The following is a 15,952-nucleotide window of genomic DNA, read 5'->3' as shown; positions in this document are numbered from 1 at the left end:
CATCACTTGCTGTGATATCTTTAAATGTTCCCTAGCCAGCTCACATGCTCTGCCCATTCTCTCTCTAAAGTTTGATACATAATCCAGGAGTGTAGTTTCTGAATTTTGACCCACTAATTTCTCATGAATCAACTTCAATCGTCCTCTCACCTCGTGACCATAAACTAATTCAAAAGGAATAACTAGTCAATGCATTAGGAGTATCCCTAATAGCAAACAAAAAGAATGGAATTTCCCTATCCCAATCCTGTGGATAATCTTGATTATATGCCTTCATCATAGCTTTTAGAGTTTGATGCCATCTTTCTAAAGCCCCTTGTGACTCAGGATGATCAGCTGTTGACTTCAACATTTCATTTCCAAACTGTTCATTACTTCCTTAAACAACTGTGACATGAAATTTGAACCCTGATCTGGTTCTACTTCTTTCGGCAAACCATACCTTTCAAAAAATTAGCTAACTCTTCCACAATTTTCTTTGTTGTAATATTTCTCAAAGGTATTATTTCAAGAAACCTGGTAGACACATCCATTATTGTCAGTAAGTGCTGATTTCCACTTTTTGTCAATCATGGCCCTAGTAAAAGGTTCTTCAAATGCTGGAATGGGAATTAAAAGGTGCTGGCTTAATCACTGCTTGCGGTTTCCCTATTTCCTGACATGCATGACATGTTCTACAGAATTTTACTACATCCCTGTGCAATCCAGTCCATTAAAACAGTTTTTGTATCTTCACCTGTGTCTTTCTAATTCCTAAATGTCCCCCATTGAAATTTCATGAGCTCTCCTCAGAATCTCATTTCTATATCAAATGGTATTACAATCCGATGCACTTCCCTCCAGCTTTCATTTGTTGAGGCATGATAAGGCCTCCATTTTCTCATTAAAACATTAACCTTAAGGTAATAACATTCTGAATACATTTTGCCTCTGTTTCTGAGTAAGCTGTCTGATATAAATGTTTTGTTTGCAAATCTTTTATCTGTAACTCCTCTAACCTCCTTGAGTTAAACACTTCAGTGGAATTGACTTCCAGTCTTTTTCCTGAACAATCTTATCAAACACAGTGTCAGCTCATTAGATCTCCACACCTTCTCCCTGCCTTTGAACTTCCTGTTCTTGTTTCACCCTATGAGCCTGTGATCTTGTTATCACACAATCTGGAAACAATCTCTGCAACACTTCTGTTGAGAACACTTCTACAGGCTGCTCAACTGCCATAGGCCTCACCCGCATCTGTGATACAGCTATATCATTACCCAGAATAAATTGAACCCCTGCAATGGGCAATTTTTCCACTACTCCAATAATCGCCTCATCTGTTTTCCATTTACTCTTTAAATTTACCTTTCACAATTGATTAGGTTTAGCATCTCCATGAACCTCACTCATTATCACCTATACCTGTAATACTCCCTCTGAACAACAAATGTCACTATCTCACAGCATTAAGGATTGACTAGCCCCTGTGTCTCTTAACATTTTAACATCTTCACCTACTCCACCCTGTACACATCCTTCCCTTCACACACAAAACTTTCAAACATTTTTGCAACCTGCTTCTCTGAATTCACTTGGGAAATTTGTCAACACATTCCCATTTCTTTACCTATCACTGATTCTCCTTGTTTTACCTGGACACAAACCACTGTTTTCTCCTGTGTCTGAACCCATAGTATTTTTACTTCTAGTACTTTTCTGCACACCTATGATTGCAACAGATTTTCCCTGAAACTCCCAGCACACCGATTTCGTAGGTCCAACTTCATTGCAATGAAAATACCTCCATTTTCGAATGTCATTTCTACCCTCGGCAACTTTATTTTTATTCTGAGAAAAAACTTCCTGTGAATTTCCATCTACTCCTTCTCTTCCCTGACTGCCTACCTTCCTTTCACCTTCCTACTTTCTATCCTTTTCTGATTTAAAAGTGCGACAAAAAAAAGGTTTAGCTCTATGAAGTAATTCATAATTATCAGCTATCTCTGCTGCTTTTCTTATCATTTGAACCCTCTGTTCCTCCACAGGAGCTCTCACTACCGAAGGAATTGAATCTTTAATTTCTTCCAAAAGAATTACCTCTCTAAAAACTCCATATGTAGTCTCTACCTTAATGCCTATATCCACTGGTCAAAATTACTAGATGCACTCGTTCAAACCCAATATAAGTTTGCCCAAGCTATTTTCTCATATTCCTCAATTTCTGTCTTTATGCCTCAGGAACCAACTCATATGCACTCAAAACAGTCTTTTTTACCGGATCATAGTTCACCGACATTTCTTCCGACAGTGAAGCATAAACCTCATGTGCTTTACTCACCAACCTGGATTGTAACAACAATGTCCAGTATTCCTGTGGCCATTTCATCTGTTTAGCTATCTTCTCAAATGAAATAAAGAATGCTTCCACATCTCTTTCCTCAAACTTTGTAAGAGTTTGTACAAATTTAAACATCTCCATACTGGGTTTTAGGTTAAAGGATTTTTTCCTCATCAGAACTTTCCTCAGAATCTGAGATCTCTCTTTAACATTCAGCCTTTTAAACCGATATTCTCTGTCTCTTTCCTTCATTCTGTCTTCCATTGCTAACTTTTCCCTCTGAAGATCAAGTTTTCATATTTACATTTCTTTTTGAAATAATGGGCAGAGTTTTCCATGCCAACTGGTGGCAGGCATAGTAAATGGTGTGAGAGGACAATATGGAATGATTGGTTTCATGACAGCAGAAGGCAGGTCGTGATTTTCTGCTAGCCCACCATTGGTCATGGAGAACCTCATTGTAATACATAATTATCAGGAAATCCCACCAAGCTCTTTCACCCCTGCTGGATCATCTGTCCACGTCGATGGGAAAGAACGCCAACATGTTTCACAACAGCACAGAGGCAACGTGTACTTGGCAGCCTGCACTTTGGGTGAACTGGAGGTGAGTGCACAGCAACGTTCTGCACGGCTTGCCAGGGTCGTCTGTTGCTTTTCAGGCTTCAGGAGTGCTGGGGGATTGGGGTTTAGGGCTGCTTGCCTCAGAGGTAACTTTTGAGGGTGAGGAGGAGTGGGGAGCAAGTACAGCCTTGCCGTTGAGGCAACTGTTGTTGAGGGGTGGGGGTGGCGGTGGTTAAGTGCAGCCCTGCCTCTGAGGCAACCGGTGGTGGCGGGGGTAGTGCACAAGCATTCGGGGCAGGGGGTGGGGTGGTGGACAAGGGAAATGGCTACGCATTAGGTAAATATTGTATAAAGTGACCATTCCTCTGCAACTGAGACAGTTCAAGCGCAGCTACAGTGATATGATTGGGGTTGGGCTCCCAGCTTATCTGCCCATTCAAGCAATGCAGAGGCATCAAAGTGCCACCAAAATCCCATTCTGGCACAGACTGCATATTCATGAGCACTTTAGTGAACTGTAGAGCAACTGGACTGTACACATTGTACAATCTCCTCACTAAAGCAGGCCAGTCACTGCTGGGGGCACTCACAGCCCCTTGCAATGTCAGCATCCTGGTTTGGACCAGTCTCCTCATGGTTCAAATTAACAGTGCAGCCATGCAGCATACTAATCTCTGGCCATCCAAGTCGTGGCCAGCACTCTCCGGGAATTGTTAAGGGGCCTGCACACTTAACCATGACAGGTTCTTAGTGCACTCATGCCAACCCACGTGTCTCTCTCTTCCATCCTTCAGGAGGAGTACATCAGGATCATGGAGTCTGGTGAACTAGCTGTATGCCTGATGGACTACAGAGTGCAAAGACAATGGAGGAGAGAGTGACTAAGACTCCTGGCTGTGCAGAGGCAGGAGCAGCAACCTCAGGAAGCAGGGGCGGCTGGGGTTTCCGCACACACCACCCAAGAGCCACAGTGAGCCTTCACAGGCCGGGGCCTAGCAACACACAAGGTCTATAGACGCCGCCTTTCATTCCTGCAGATCACCGAGAACCAGTGTCGCCAGTGCACACGTCTAGGGAACTGGTTGCTAACTTCTGCCAGTTACTTCAGGATTTGGCGCCATGGGTACATAGAGGTCATCTACCGCCTCTGGCTGTGTAAGTGACCCCGGTGCTCAATTTCTCCACCAGTTTCTCCTTTCAGGGCTCCATAAGCGGGATCTTCTGTGGGATATCACACGCTTCCACCCACAAATGCATCCATGAGGTCATAGATGCCATCTTTGTGAGGGCACACAACTTTGTGCATTTCACCTAGAACCAGGACAGACAGGATGCAAGGGACATTGGATTCAGCCAGATGCTGAGTTTCCCACAAAGGCAGGGTGCGATCGACTGCACTCATGTGGTGCTCAGATGTCAGTTGCAACACACGGTGGACTACATCAACCACAAGGGGTTCCATTTGCTGACTGTGCGGCCACCTGAAATCATCCTGCAGGTGTGCACACGGTTTCCAGGGAGTGTGCACGATTCTTACATCCTTAGTTCGTCACAGATCCCTGGAGTCTTCCAAGGTCCACCGAAGCTGCAGGGATGGCTCTTCGGGGACAAAGGCTACCCACAGAGGCCATGGCTGATGACACCTGTGCGGTGGCCTCAAACTGCAGCAGAGTGACACTATAATGAGGCTCATGCAGCAGCTCACACCTTGGTAGAGCAGACCATTGATGACATTCCATAAATCTTCACATAGCCTCTGAGAATGTGTGACTCCTGTCTGGCTGAGGGCAGCTCGCTTGCGCTCTGGCTTCAGGGTCATATCATAGAGACGCAGCCATGAAACTTTAGGAGCATCTGATCCTTTGTCTGCCTTCAGCTCCTGAGTCCTTCACAGATGCTGAAGAGATGGGGCCAGCCCCTCCATAAAGGTGCTGAGGGCACATCAAGAGAATGAGAGAACTCTGTGGTGCTTGCCCACTACATTCTGGCAGCAATGACAAGCATGGCTGAGGTGCAGGCATAAGTGATGTTTCCAGGTAGTGTGAGGTTGGACCATCACTTTGGTCTGAAGGCTGCACAATGCACAATAAAGAGGACCTGGACTGAGACACCTGCCTTTACCTTGTGCAGAAAGGTTTCACATCTGAGTGACAAGAACACTGCTCATCAGAACAAAGAGCCACAGGCAGGGTGACATTCTTGGGAGTTTATTGACAATAGTGAATAGAATGTACCAGTGATTAACACCCATGCACAGGCTGTGCTGGGTGGTGGAGGAGTGCGCTGGATGCTTCCACAGGAGTTGGCGCGTTGCACGTCTGTGGACATCCAGCTCATGGCCAATGCCATTCAAGACCTCAGGATGGTCATGCTCAGCCCAACGTCATACTAGGTCTCGAGGTGAGCGGGGTTTCCTGTACGGGCTGCTGCACACCCTTCACTTGCCCATGCCCATTGTCTGGATACGCCCTGACGTGCCTTGTTGCTGTACAGTGGCGGAGGTCCCCATTGGGGGGCCCTCTACAGAGGTGTGCTCCCGCTTTCCACTGTGGACCTGGGATGGACGGTGTTGCACGCAGCAGACCCATACAACCGCAGGATGTGTCGGTTCATGGACTCCCAAGAGACCTACCCTTTCTGCGATTTGTGGAGTCCGTGGATCACGTTTATATAGGGTGTTGTAGGCTGCATTCCCTTTTCAATTATTTAAAAAAACTTTCATTGATGTTTTGTTTGCACCTCAGTCCCACGCTCCTGATTTACGGGCACCCAGTGCAGAGGGTGTGGTGAGGGAGGAGGACCTTCTCATGAACCTGGTCCTGGGCCTGGCCAAGTTAGCCATTAACAGGTCCATGCAGCGGGCAATCAAGGGGGTCGTCCAACCTGAATGTCTGTCCCTCTTCCGCGGCTACGTTCACGGCCGGGTGTCCCTGGAGAGGGAGCACACGGTGTCTGCCAGCACCATCGAGGCCTTCCATGCCTGGTGGGCACCGCAGGGGCTGGGGTGCTTTATCGACCCTCTTAATCACATTTTGATTTGATGTTTGTAAGTTACCTTTAAAATTTGCCTTTGGTTTTGCAGTTCCCTAATTTAGGGACTGTGTTTACTTTGTCCCTCATTTTTGTTAATTTGGTTTAATTGGTTGACTCCGAAAGAGTTACTCCTTCTTAACTTTCCTAACCCTGCCGCTATGTCTCGTTCTTCATAGACATCCACAGCGGAGTGGAGGCAGCCTGCTGACTGCGACATTCTGTCTGCGGGTGTTCTCTGGAAGGCCAAGATTTGAAGGGCCCTGGCCTGCTTCGGGGTCCTGCTGTGTGGCAGTGGCACCCTCCTTGGCCTGTGGAGCTAGAGCTACCGAGATCACAGGAAAAGAGGAGTCAAATGGGCTGAACAGTCTAAGAGTCACCTGGATGGATGGGCCCAAGTCTGCACTTGCTGATCCTCCACCCTATGGGTGCCCGGGGGCCCCAGGCTGACTTCTTGAGGAGCAGAGGTAGCTGGAGTGAGATAGAGCTGCCCCGCACCCCTCTCGCGTACACACTGTTGGAGGCCAACTATGGTGTCAGCAATGGAGTTGAGCCAGCGCATCATTGCAGGACCGAAGTCCTGGCCCAAGGTCTCCATGACGGTTGCCATCCTTCCAGTGTTGACCTCGTTGCATTGGCATGCCAACGCTATCACCTCAGCCTGAAGGCGGATGGACTCCTCCATTGTACCTTACAATTTGAGGAGTGCTGTGGACATCCCTTCCTGATGTTCCCGAGTTTGCCTTTGCAGCTCCAGCACCTGTGACATGATTGAGATGGGACTTCAGGGAGGGTGCCTCCAGATTCCACTTTAGAGTTTTCTACTGGGCTTGATTGGAGGCCTGGGTCATGGACTGTCTCAGCTGTTTGGCTGATGTGCATGCAAAAGCTAGGAGAGATAATTAGTGCATGACTAGTGTCTGTGAATGAGGGCACATCACTCACAGCATGGTTGTTTGATGGATGTTGCACTGCTGGATCCTCACGTGTTAGAGCAGTACCAACCTCACCGTCAGCACAGGACTGGTCTAGATCCTCGCTGGCCAGCTGGGTGGCTTTGCTTTCAAAGGTTGTGAAGACATTGATTTCAGGCATTCCACCACCAGTTTGTGACCTCTCTGTCTTCTTGGGTACCAGCTTGTCCTGCATGGATAGAGATGGAGAAAGAGTAAGCAGGATGCCTGCCTATCCTGTGTAGGTGGTGCATGGTCGTGTGGACAAGATGAGGACAATGACAGTGCTATGACACAGCAGTGGTAAAGGCTGAGTTATTTGAAATCCCAGAGGGAAACTTTAAACAACTGTCATGACCTATATTTTCAATTGGTATGTTTGAGGTGCAGCTCTGAATTCAGGGGTAAAAATGATCAAGCCTCTAAAGATTTTTTATATAAATTAAATTAAACATTTATTAATTTAACAAGCCATTACACACATAGACATGTCTACAAATTACTACCATATTAACTATTAAACAAATCACCAAATTAATCACTCCCTGGTAATCTTCCCCAAGGCAACAATAACCCATAGACTTAAACAGACACCAAGCAAAGCACATTTTAACTTACGAGTTCAAAATGAGGTTTCTTTCAATTTGGTCCTTTGCACAGTTGTAGGCTTAAAGGCGGCATCCCTCTGATCCACACATAAAACTCTTTTCTGTATATACCTAGCCTTCCTTTTGAATGTAAATGCTCATTGTATCACCAGGCCCTTTGAACTCCACCTCTTCTAACAATAAAACCCCTTTAATATAACTAATTTTATTAGTAACATAAACATACTGCTTGGTCTCTCCTAGTTAGGTGCAAGGTTTCACCCCCAGCCTTTGAGTGGTTTATTCAAAAAATGCAAATATACTCTTTACCTTAATGTTTAACATCTCAAAACTACTATGCATCAAAGCACCCGGAGTAGCTGTCTTTAATCCAATTAAGACACACACATTCACACCCACAGACACAGACGCCACTACAAGTCCAATTTAAATTCATTTCCAATAACTTTATATACATTAATAGCTTCATGACATCCCCCACCATATCAAAAAACAAACCGTCATAATTCCAAGAGATGGCTTCATTTACTAATAACCCATCTCACACTATCTCATATACTTATTACACTATCATGATGTATGCATTAACATAACAATAAATACACAAGTCCTTGGTATCAACAGAAATCACTCCAGTTCAGTGTCCAGGTCTTTTAAAATGTCCAATTTTCCTTTAAGCTTCAAACTCTTGATAACACCTTTGCAAATAGGTTTTCTCTACCAGCAACATGTATAATCCGTAGATTAGGTGGTTGTAATAATAGACTCCACCTGAAAACTCTTGGGGCAGAATTTTGCCCTTGGCATGCAGAATCGGTGCAGGCTGGCAGGGTGGTTGGGAAGCCAACTGCCATCTGCGATCAGCACCGCACTGCGATTTTATGCTGGTGGGCCAATTAAGGCCCGGCCAGCATGGTACATGACGTGCAAATGAGCAAGAAGGGACAGGTGGAGGTGAGGGCATGATGTCCGCCGGGTCCAATGGCAACCTGGTGGCTGATTCCTAAGTGGCCTCGGCAGCCCTTGGAAGGCTGTCCTGGAAGGACGCTGAAGTCTGTTCAATGGAAACCATTGCAGGTGGGCATGGCAAGCGGGAGGGCAGGTTGGCGGGGCAGTCAGCCCTGCATTTCTCGGATGAGTGCCTCACAGTCCTCCTGGAGGAGGTGACAGTGAGGAAAGAAACCCTTGTCACAGGGATGGGAGGAGGCGCCCCCCACCTCCCAACCTCACCAAAAACGCCTGGGAGGAGGTAGCATCCAGGGTCAGCAGCCACAATGTGGAGTGGCGTACATGGGTGCAGCGCCGGAAGTGCTTCAGTGATCTCCTGTGATCGGGAAGTGTGAGTACCGTGTTAGCATGGGTCACTTTGCAGAACAGTTAAGAGCTGCCCATCCCTGTGTGGGCCTCAGAGGAGTTAGAGTGTGAGCGGCAAATGTCAGTGAGGCAGCATCTGTCCAAGGGGGTGAGCATTGGCTACTTAGACTGAGAGCCTTGTGGTTCCAGGGTAACAAATCGGCTGAGCCCTGCAAGGTGTTCCTCAGGTGGGGTTGGCCTGGCTGCAGTGGTGCTGGAGGTAGAGAGTGGACTAATCAATGCTTCTCTGCCCTTTCAGGAGAAAACATCCCAAAACAATGTTGAGAGACCGCGGACTGACGGGGAATTTCAAAAGGGAATTGGATAATTATCTGAAGGGAAAAGAATTTGCATGGCTATGAAGAAAAGGCAGGGGAGCGGGGACAATCTAAGCTGCTCCTGCAGAGAGCTGGCAGGGACTCAGCAGGCCAAAAGGCTTCTGTAACCATTCTTTGATTTATATTTCACACCTGCTTACAAAATGTATTTATCTTTTAGTTGTTTTTTGTATCCTGCTATTAAAGGAGTTTAGAGAGTAACAGCTTAATGGATTTGGAATGGGGGAAAAACTGAGTTGGGTGCCTTGTTCCTCTATTTCTCCACAACTTCCATGGTCAACATAGATTGAGCCCTGCCCTGAGAAACAGGGGTGGAGGAGTTAATGAAAATAAGTCTTTGTTTAAACATGAAGATGTAAAAGACGAAAGGGAATAAAAACAAAATGGGCATCACTGGCCAGTCCAGCGTTTGGCGCCCATCTCTAATTGCCTTTGAGAAGGCGGTGATGAGCCACCTTCTTGAACTGCTGCAGTCTGTCTGGTGTAGGTATAACCACAGTGCTTACAAAATTTAATAAGGGAGTTCCAGGGTTTTGATCCAGTGTTAGTGAAGGAATGGCGACATAGTTTCAAGTCAGGATGGTGTGTGGCTTGGAGGGAAACTTGCAGATATTTGTGTTCTCATGTGCCTGCTGTCCTTGTTCTTCTAGGTGGTAGACATTGCATGTTTGTGCGTAGCTAGATGCAGATAGCTGTTAACTCGCCCTCTGCATAGAAGCTGAAATAACTGCCAAGGCAGGGATAACGCAAGCAAAAATTAAAATTGTTTATGTATATCAAAGTATGGAGCCTGCCAGGAGGAGGGAAGATATCAAAGACTTGCACTTATGAGCAGTAAATATACAACATTATAAATGTAGAAAGGGGGAACAAGATAGAGAAAAATATGACATGATTACAAAAGCAAACTATAATTCAATGTTTAGCCAATAGATGTCAGTATAACATTATTTCAAATCTTAGCATCCATTGATATTATTTTTGCTATTTAAACTGTTATGGTATTTTGTAATAGCTGTTAAAAATGGAGCAAGGAAATTGCTACGTTGTTTCTCAGTTAGCAAGGATAATTACTGTGAAGTGTTTAACTGACATCCTTAGAGTTAACCGTGCCAAGTTTACCTTTTTGAAGGTAGCAACTCTCTTCTTTCTACTTTCTGTTTCTCCCATTTCTACTTCTCTTTATCTTTTAAGAAGAGTCATATGGACTTGAATCACTAACTTTGTTTCTCTCTCCCCAGATGCTGCCAGACCTGCTAAGTTTTTCCAGCATTTTCTATTTCAGATTTCCAGCATCCGCTGTATTTTGCTTTTAACTCTCTTTTTAACCTGTTCTTGGAAAGTGGGAAGAATGGGCATGGTTAGCATTTATTGCCCATCCCTCATTGTCCTTAAGAAGGTGGTGGTGAGCTGTCTTCTTGAACCCCTGCGGTCCATGTGATGTAGGTACACCCACAGTGCTGTTAGGGAGAAATGACAGGATTTTGACCCAGTTTCAGTGAAGGAACTGCAATATATTTCCAAATCAGGATGGTGAGTGGTTTGGAGGGGAACTCGCAGGTGATCATGCATCTGCTGTTCTTGTTCTGAGTAATAGTGGTCACAGGTTTGGGAGGTTCTGTTGAAGAAGCCTTGGTAAGTTGCTGCAGTGCATCTTGTAGATGGTGCAGACTGCAGCCACCATTTGCTAGTGAAATGGGTGAATGTCTAAAGTTGTGAAAGGCTGTCAATCAAGTGGGTTGCTTTTGCTGAGATGATGTCAAGCTTCTTGGGTGTTGTTGGAGCTGCTCTCATCTAGGCTAGTAGAGATTAATTCATCATGCTTCTGACTTGGGCCTTGTAGATGGTGGACAGGCTTTTTGGGCAGTCAGAAGGTGGGTTACTTGTCACAGAATATCTAGCCTCTGACCTGCTCTAGTAGCCACAGTATTTATGTGGCTGATCTAGTTAAGTTTCTGGCTAATGGTAACCAGCAGGATGTAGATGGTGGGAGGTTGAGCAATGGTAATGCCATTGAATGTCAAGGGTAAATGGTTAGATACTCTGTTGTTGGAGAAGGTCATTGCCTGGCACTTGATTGGTGCAAATGTAACTTGTCACTTATCAGGCCAAGAAAGAATGTTGTCCAGGTTGTGCTGCATGTGAGCAAGACTATATCAACATCTGAGAAGTTGCAAATGGTTCTGAACACTGTGTAATCATCAGTGAACATCCTCAGTTCTAACTTTATGATGGAGGGAAGATCTTTGTTGAAGCAACTAAACGTAGCTGGGTCTAAGATAATGCCCTGAGGAACTCCTACATTGATGTACTGGGGCTGAAGTGATTGGTCCTCAACAACCACAACCATCCTCATTTGTGCTAGGTATGACTCCAACCAGTGAAGAGCTTTCCCACTAATTCTCACTCACTCTCTTTTCCAGAACTACTTCATTCAAGTCAGGGTCGCCGGGAGTTGAAGCATGTCCCGGCAGGCAATGGGCACTAGACAGGGTACACACAGGACAAAACACCAGTCCATCACAGGGCACACACTCACATGCACACACACAAGACACACAGACGGGGGGACAATTTACCATAGGCAATCCACCTAACCAGCACATCTTTGGGCAGTGGGAGGAAACCAGACCACCCGACGGAAACCCACGCAGGTATGGGAAGAACATGCAAACTCCATACAGACACCTGAGGTCAGGATCGAACCTGGGTCCCTAGAGCTGTGAGGCAGCAATGTTAGCCAATGCGCCACTGTGCCGCCACCACTACCCCTCCCCCCCTCCAATTCTCATTGACTTCAATTTTTCTGGGGCTCTTTGATGCCACACTTGGTCAAATACTGCCAAGTGGTTATGGTACTGGGTTTGTAACCCCAAGATCAAGAGTTCAAATCTCACAATGGCAAACTATGAAACAATGTAACTTCATCTGAATAGGAACAGATGGAAACGTGTTTGTACTCGAAAGAGTTACTTCCATGACGTCAAGGACAGTCAGTCTCACTTCACCGTGATATAAAGGAAGGCAGCAGTTCCCCTCAGGTAAGTCTTTAAAAGAAGGCAACAGGAAGGGAGTAATCATGTGGACAATGACTGAGAAAGCAGGGCAACAATGCTGATCGGGTGAGGTGGTGGAGTGCTGACCAGTAGTAGTGATTTGAGCATGATGTTAGAAGGGGAACTTCTCCTTCTCCTGGTTCCACACTCAGGCAAATATATTTTTAAAACTTCCCTTTTTGGTGGCAGCTTGCAGAGGTTTCTTTAAAGATGTAAGGTTGGATTGCATAATGGCCTGACGCAGCCGGCAATCCAATTCACAGGAAGTCAATTTTGAACAGGGTACCTCAGGTAGGAATTGAGTCCTGAATTTGCATATGCAAAGAGGATAAATGCCTGTTTCGGGAGTGGACACTGAACACTTTATTTTCGCCAATACCAAATAGAAGCTTAGGTGTTTGACTAATGGTTAAAAAACAGGAGCTGTGCCATCTAATTTTTAGAATCTAGAAATCAAATCATTAATATCTTCCCTGCTCGCAATGTGCTCTAGGTCTTCAATTGTCTTTGCGGGGGAGTGCAAAGAAATGACCCTAACATTTGTCATGAAGCTATAATAATTTTCATAATATTATTGTGGTTTTAGTAAATAAGGTTTCTAGGTGTGAGTGTAGATGGTTCTGTCTATGATTTAATTGAAATAGAGTCAGAAAGACTGCAAGCTTGAAATTATCAAGAGAAGTTAGAGGTGAAAGGCATTTGAACTGCTAATGAGTAAACATGAATGAGGTCTTGGCATGTAGGGTGTGAAGGGAATTTGCATTTTTTGATAAGTGAAGGAGTTTTTTGGGTTTCAAAGGGATGGTAAGATGTTTACAACTAACAAGGTAAATAGGGCAAGGTTATAATGTTTATTTTTCAAATGTTGGCAACATGAAAGATTATTACGGTACAGGAAAAGTACATTTCCAAAGATATATAGAACCATGGAATTTACAGATTAAAGAGACAAACATATATAAAGAAGGAAGGAAGGTGATGTTGTGTGGCCATATAAAAACTAAAAGGAGTATGTGAAACAGCCTTGGAGAAGCCTCCAGCCATGTTTGCAAAAGTCTGCTATGTCCAGTGACTAAAGTTAGAGAAAAGCCTTTGGAATTCCATTGTCGAGTGGTTGTTGTGGTAAATGTGCTGGCTTGCTACTTAAATTAAAAATCTATTTTGGACTGTTGTCTTAATGGGGGTGTGTAGTTGGGAGTCAGGTTAAGTAGGAATTTTCGGATTTGTTATAGTATTAAGTAAATGTAATCTTATGTATGTGCTTGAAATCTTTCCATTAAAATCTCTGAAGATGTTGGTAGACTCATTACTTTTGAATGCAGTGCCCAAATCTTCTCATAATAAATGCAAGTTGCAAAACCGTTGTGATAGCATGGCCAAGTTTCCTTTGTGGATTTGTTCTGCCTGACACACATCATGTGACTCATTATAACACTTTTCATAAAGAATTGTTGTTAAAGCTGGATGAATTTGAAGATCAAAGTGCCTGACAAGAAAATGACCAAATGTCAGCATTGAACGTATGCTGTCAACAGATTGAAAGCTCTGATTTTTCATCTGACTCTAAGCTGATTGATCACAATATCTATTTCTTGGAAGAAGTCTACAATAGGAAACTCATAAAAATGCTATAAAAATGATATATGTCAGTGGTTGAAATGAAAATTTTCCTCTACAATTTTGCCAACGCTCTGGGTAACTGCAGTGGACAAGGAAGGAAAATCAAGTGGAGTGACATTTCACCAGCTCTTTGCCACCCAACACCACTTTTTAAAAATTCTTTCACAGGATGTGCGCATCTCTGGCTCAGCCAGCATTTGTTGCCCATCCCTAATTGTCCTTGAGAAGTGATGTTGAGCTGCCTTCTTGAACTGCTGCTCTCCATGTGGTGTAGGTACACCCACAGTGCTGTTAGAAAGGAAAACTTTGACAATTTCAAATGGCAAATAACGTTGGGTACGTAATAAATTTCTCTAAATATGGACCATCGTAATGAAGCTGAAGTAATAGAAATATGTCATACAGATGTTTCCTGTCACTTTCACCATAGAAACACTGGGCACCAAGCGTGCTGTTGTCTTGAGTTGATGAAGCAAAAGAAGAGAAATTTAGGGTGGAATTTTCCATGCCCGCCGGCAGCAGGTGTGATAGGTGGCATGCACAGACAATATGGTGCAATCCGTTTCATGACGGCAGGTAGGCAGGTCACGATCGTCCACTCAGCCCGCCAATGGTCATCTGGGAGCTCGTGGTAATACATCAGCATATCAGTAAAAGGCCATCCGGCCAGGCTACTGGACCCCCTCCGGATCATCCATCTGTATTGGCGGGAAAGCACGTCAACGTGTTTCACAACAGCACAGAGGTGACATGCAGTTGGCAGCCTTCCCTTTGAGTGAACAGTATCATTCTGCAGAACTCGCCAGAGTCGCCTGTTGCTTTGTAGGCTTCAGGGGCGGCGGGGAACCAGGGTGAATTGCCATCTTGCTACAGAGGCGACTGTTGTCAGGGGGTGTCCGGGGGCAACTGCTGCCCAGCTTCGGAGGCAACTGTTGTTGGGCAGTTGACCAGGTGCAACAGCTGTCCAGCCACAACTTTGACAGTTGTCGGGGGAGTGTCCAGGGGCAACTGCTGCCCAGCCTTGGAGGCAACTGTTGTCAGGTTTGGGGGGGGGGGGGGGGGCGGGGAGCAGTGTTGGGGAGGGTATCCGGGGGCAACTATTGCCCAACCTCGGAGGTGACTATTGCCAGGGGGTGGGAGAAATTGCTGCCCTAGTGTTGGATCCCACGCACCAGAAATCGAGGTGGTGGGGGGGGCAAGGTAGGTAAGAGAAGTGGCCACACAATAGGGACACCTGTAAAAACTGACCAATCCTCTGCAATTGAGGCAGTTCAGGCACAGCCACAGTGATATGACTGGGGTCAGGCTCCTAAACTGCCCGCCCATGCAAGCAATGCGGAGGCACCAATGTGCCAAGTGCTCTGGACCTTAACCCCCCTGCCCCCCCACCCCCGGCTCAGACTGTGAGTCCACAATCACTTTACTGGACCACGGAGCAGCTGGACTGCACACGTTGTATAATCTCCTCGCCAACGCTGGCCATGTAGCTGGAGGCACTCACAGCCCCTTGCAATCTCAGCATACTGGTTAGGAGCTGTCTCCCCTCCTTGTCGTAGGCTGACAGAGCAGCCATGCAGCGCACTCATCTGTGGCCATCCGAGGGGTGGCTGTACTCTCTGGGAAGCGTTAAGGGGCTGTCACGCAGGGCCAGGAAAGGTGCTAAGTTCACCCATGCTAATCACATGTCTCTCTCTTTATTTCAAACAAAGGACTTTACTGGACTTTATTTAAAACAAAGAGCGGGTGAGCATGCGGACTTCATTTAAAACAGAGAGTGGGTTAGCGTGTGGACTTTATTTAAAACAGAGAGCGGGGAGGCTTCACTTAAAAGAGTGTGGACAGCAGCTGATTAGTGAGTTGGATTGATGAGCATTTCTAGTCTTTAGATTAAAAAAAGATCTATAGTTAGTGCTCAGATCTCTCGTCTTTATTTTCTCTTTCTTAAAAATAGCTTGTTAAGTATAAGATCGATACTGGTGTAAATAATTAATTTCAATAAAGTGTAAAGAGCAGGGATACTAGAGTAATTAATTAATAAATTAAATAAAATAAGATAGCAATGGCAGGACGGGTGATGTGTTGCTGCTGCAGCTTGTGGGCGCTGCTGGAC

This window comes from Carcharodon carcharias, chromosome 7 (assembly GCF_017639515.1).
Source record: "Carcharodon carcharias isolate sCarCar2 chromosome 7, sCarCar2.pri, whole genome shotgun sequence".
Lineage (NCBI taxonomy): Eukaryota > Metazoa > Chordata > Chondrichthyes > Lamniformes > Lamnidae > Carcharodon > Carcharodon carcharias.
The sequence above is the reverse complement of the archived record's forward strand: the minus strand, read 5'-3'. Positions refer to the sequence as shown.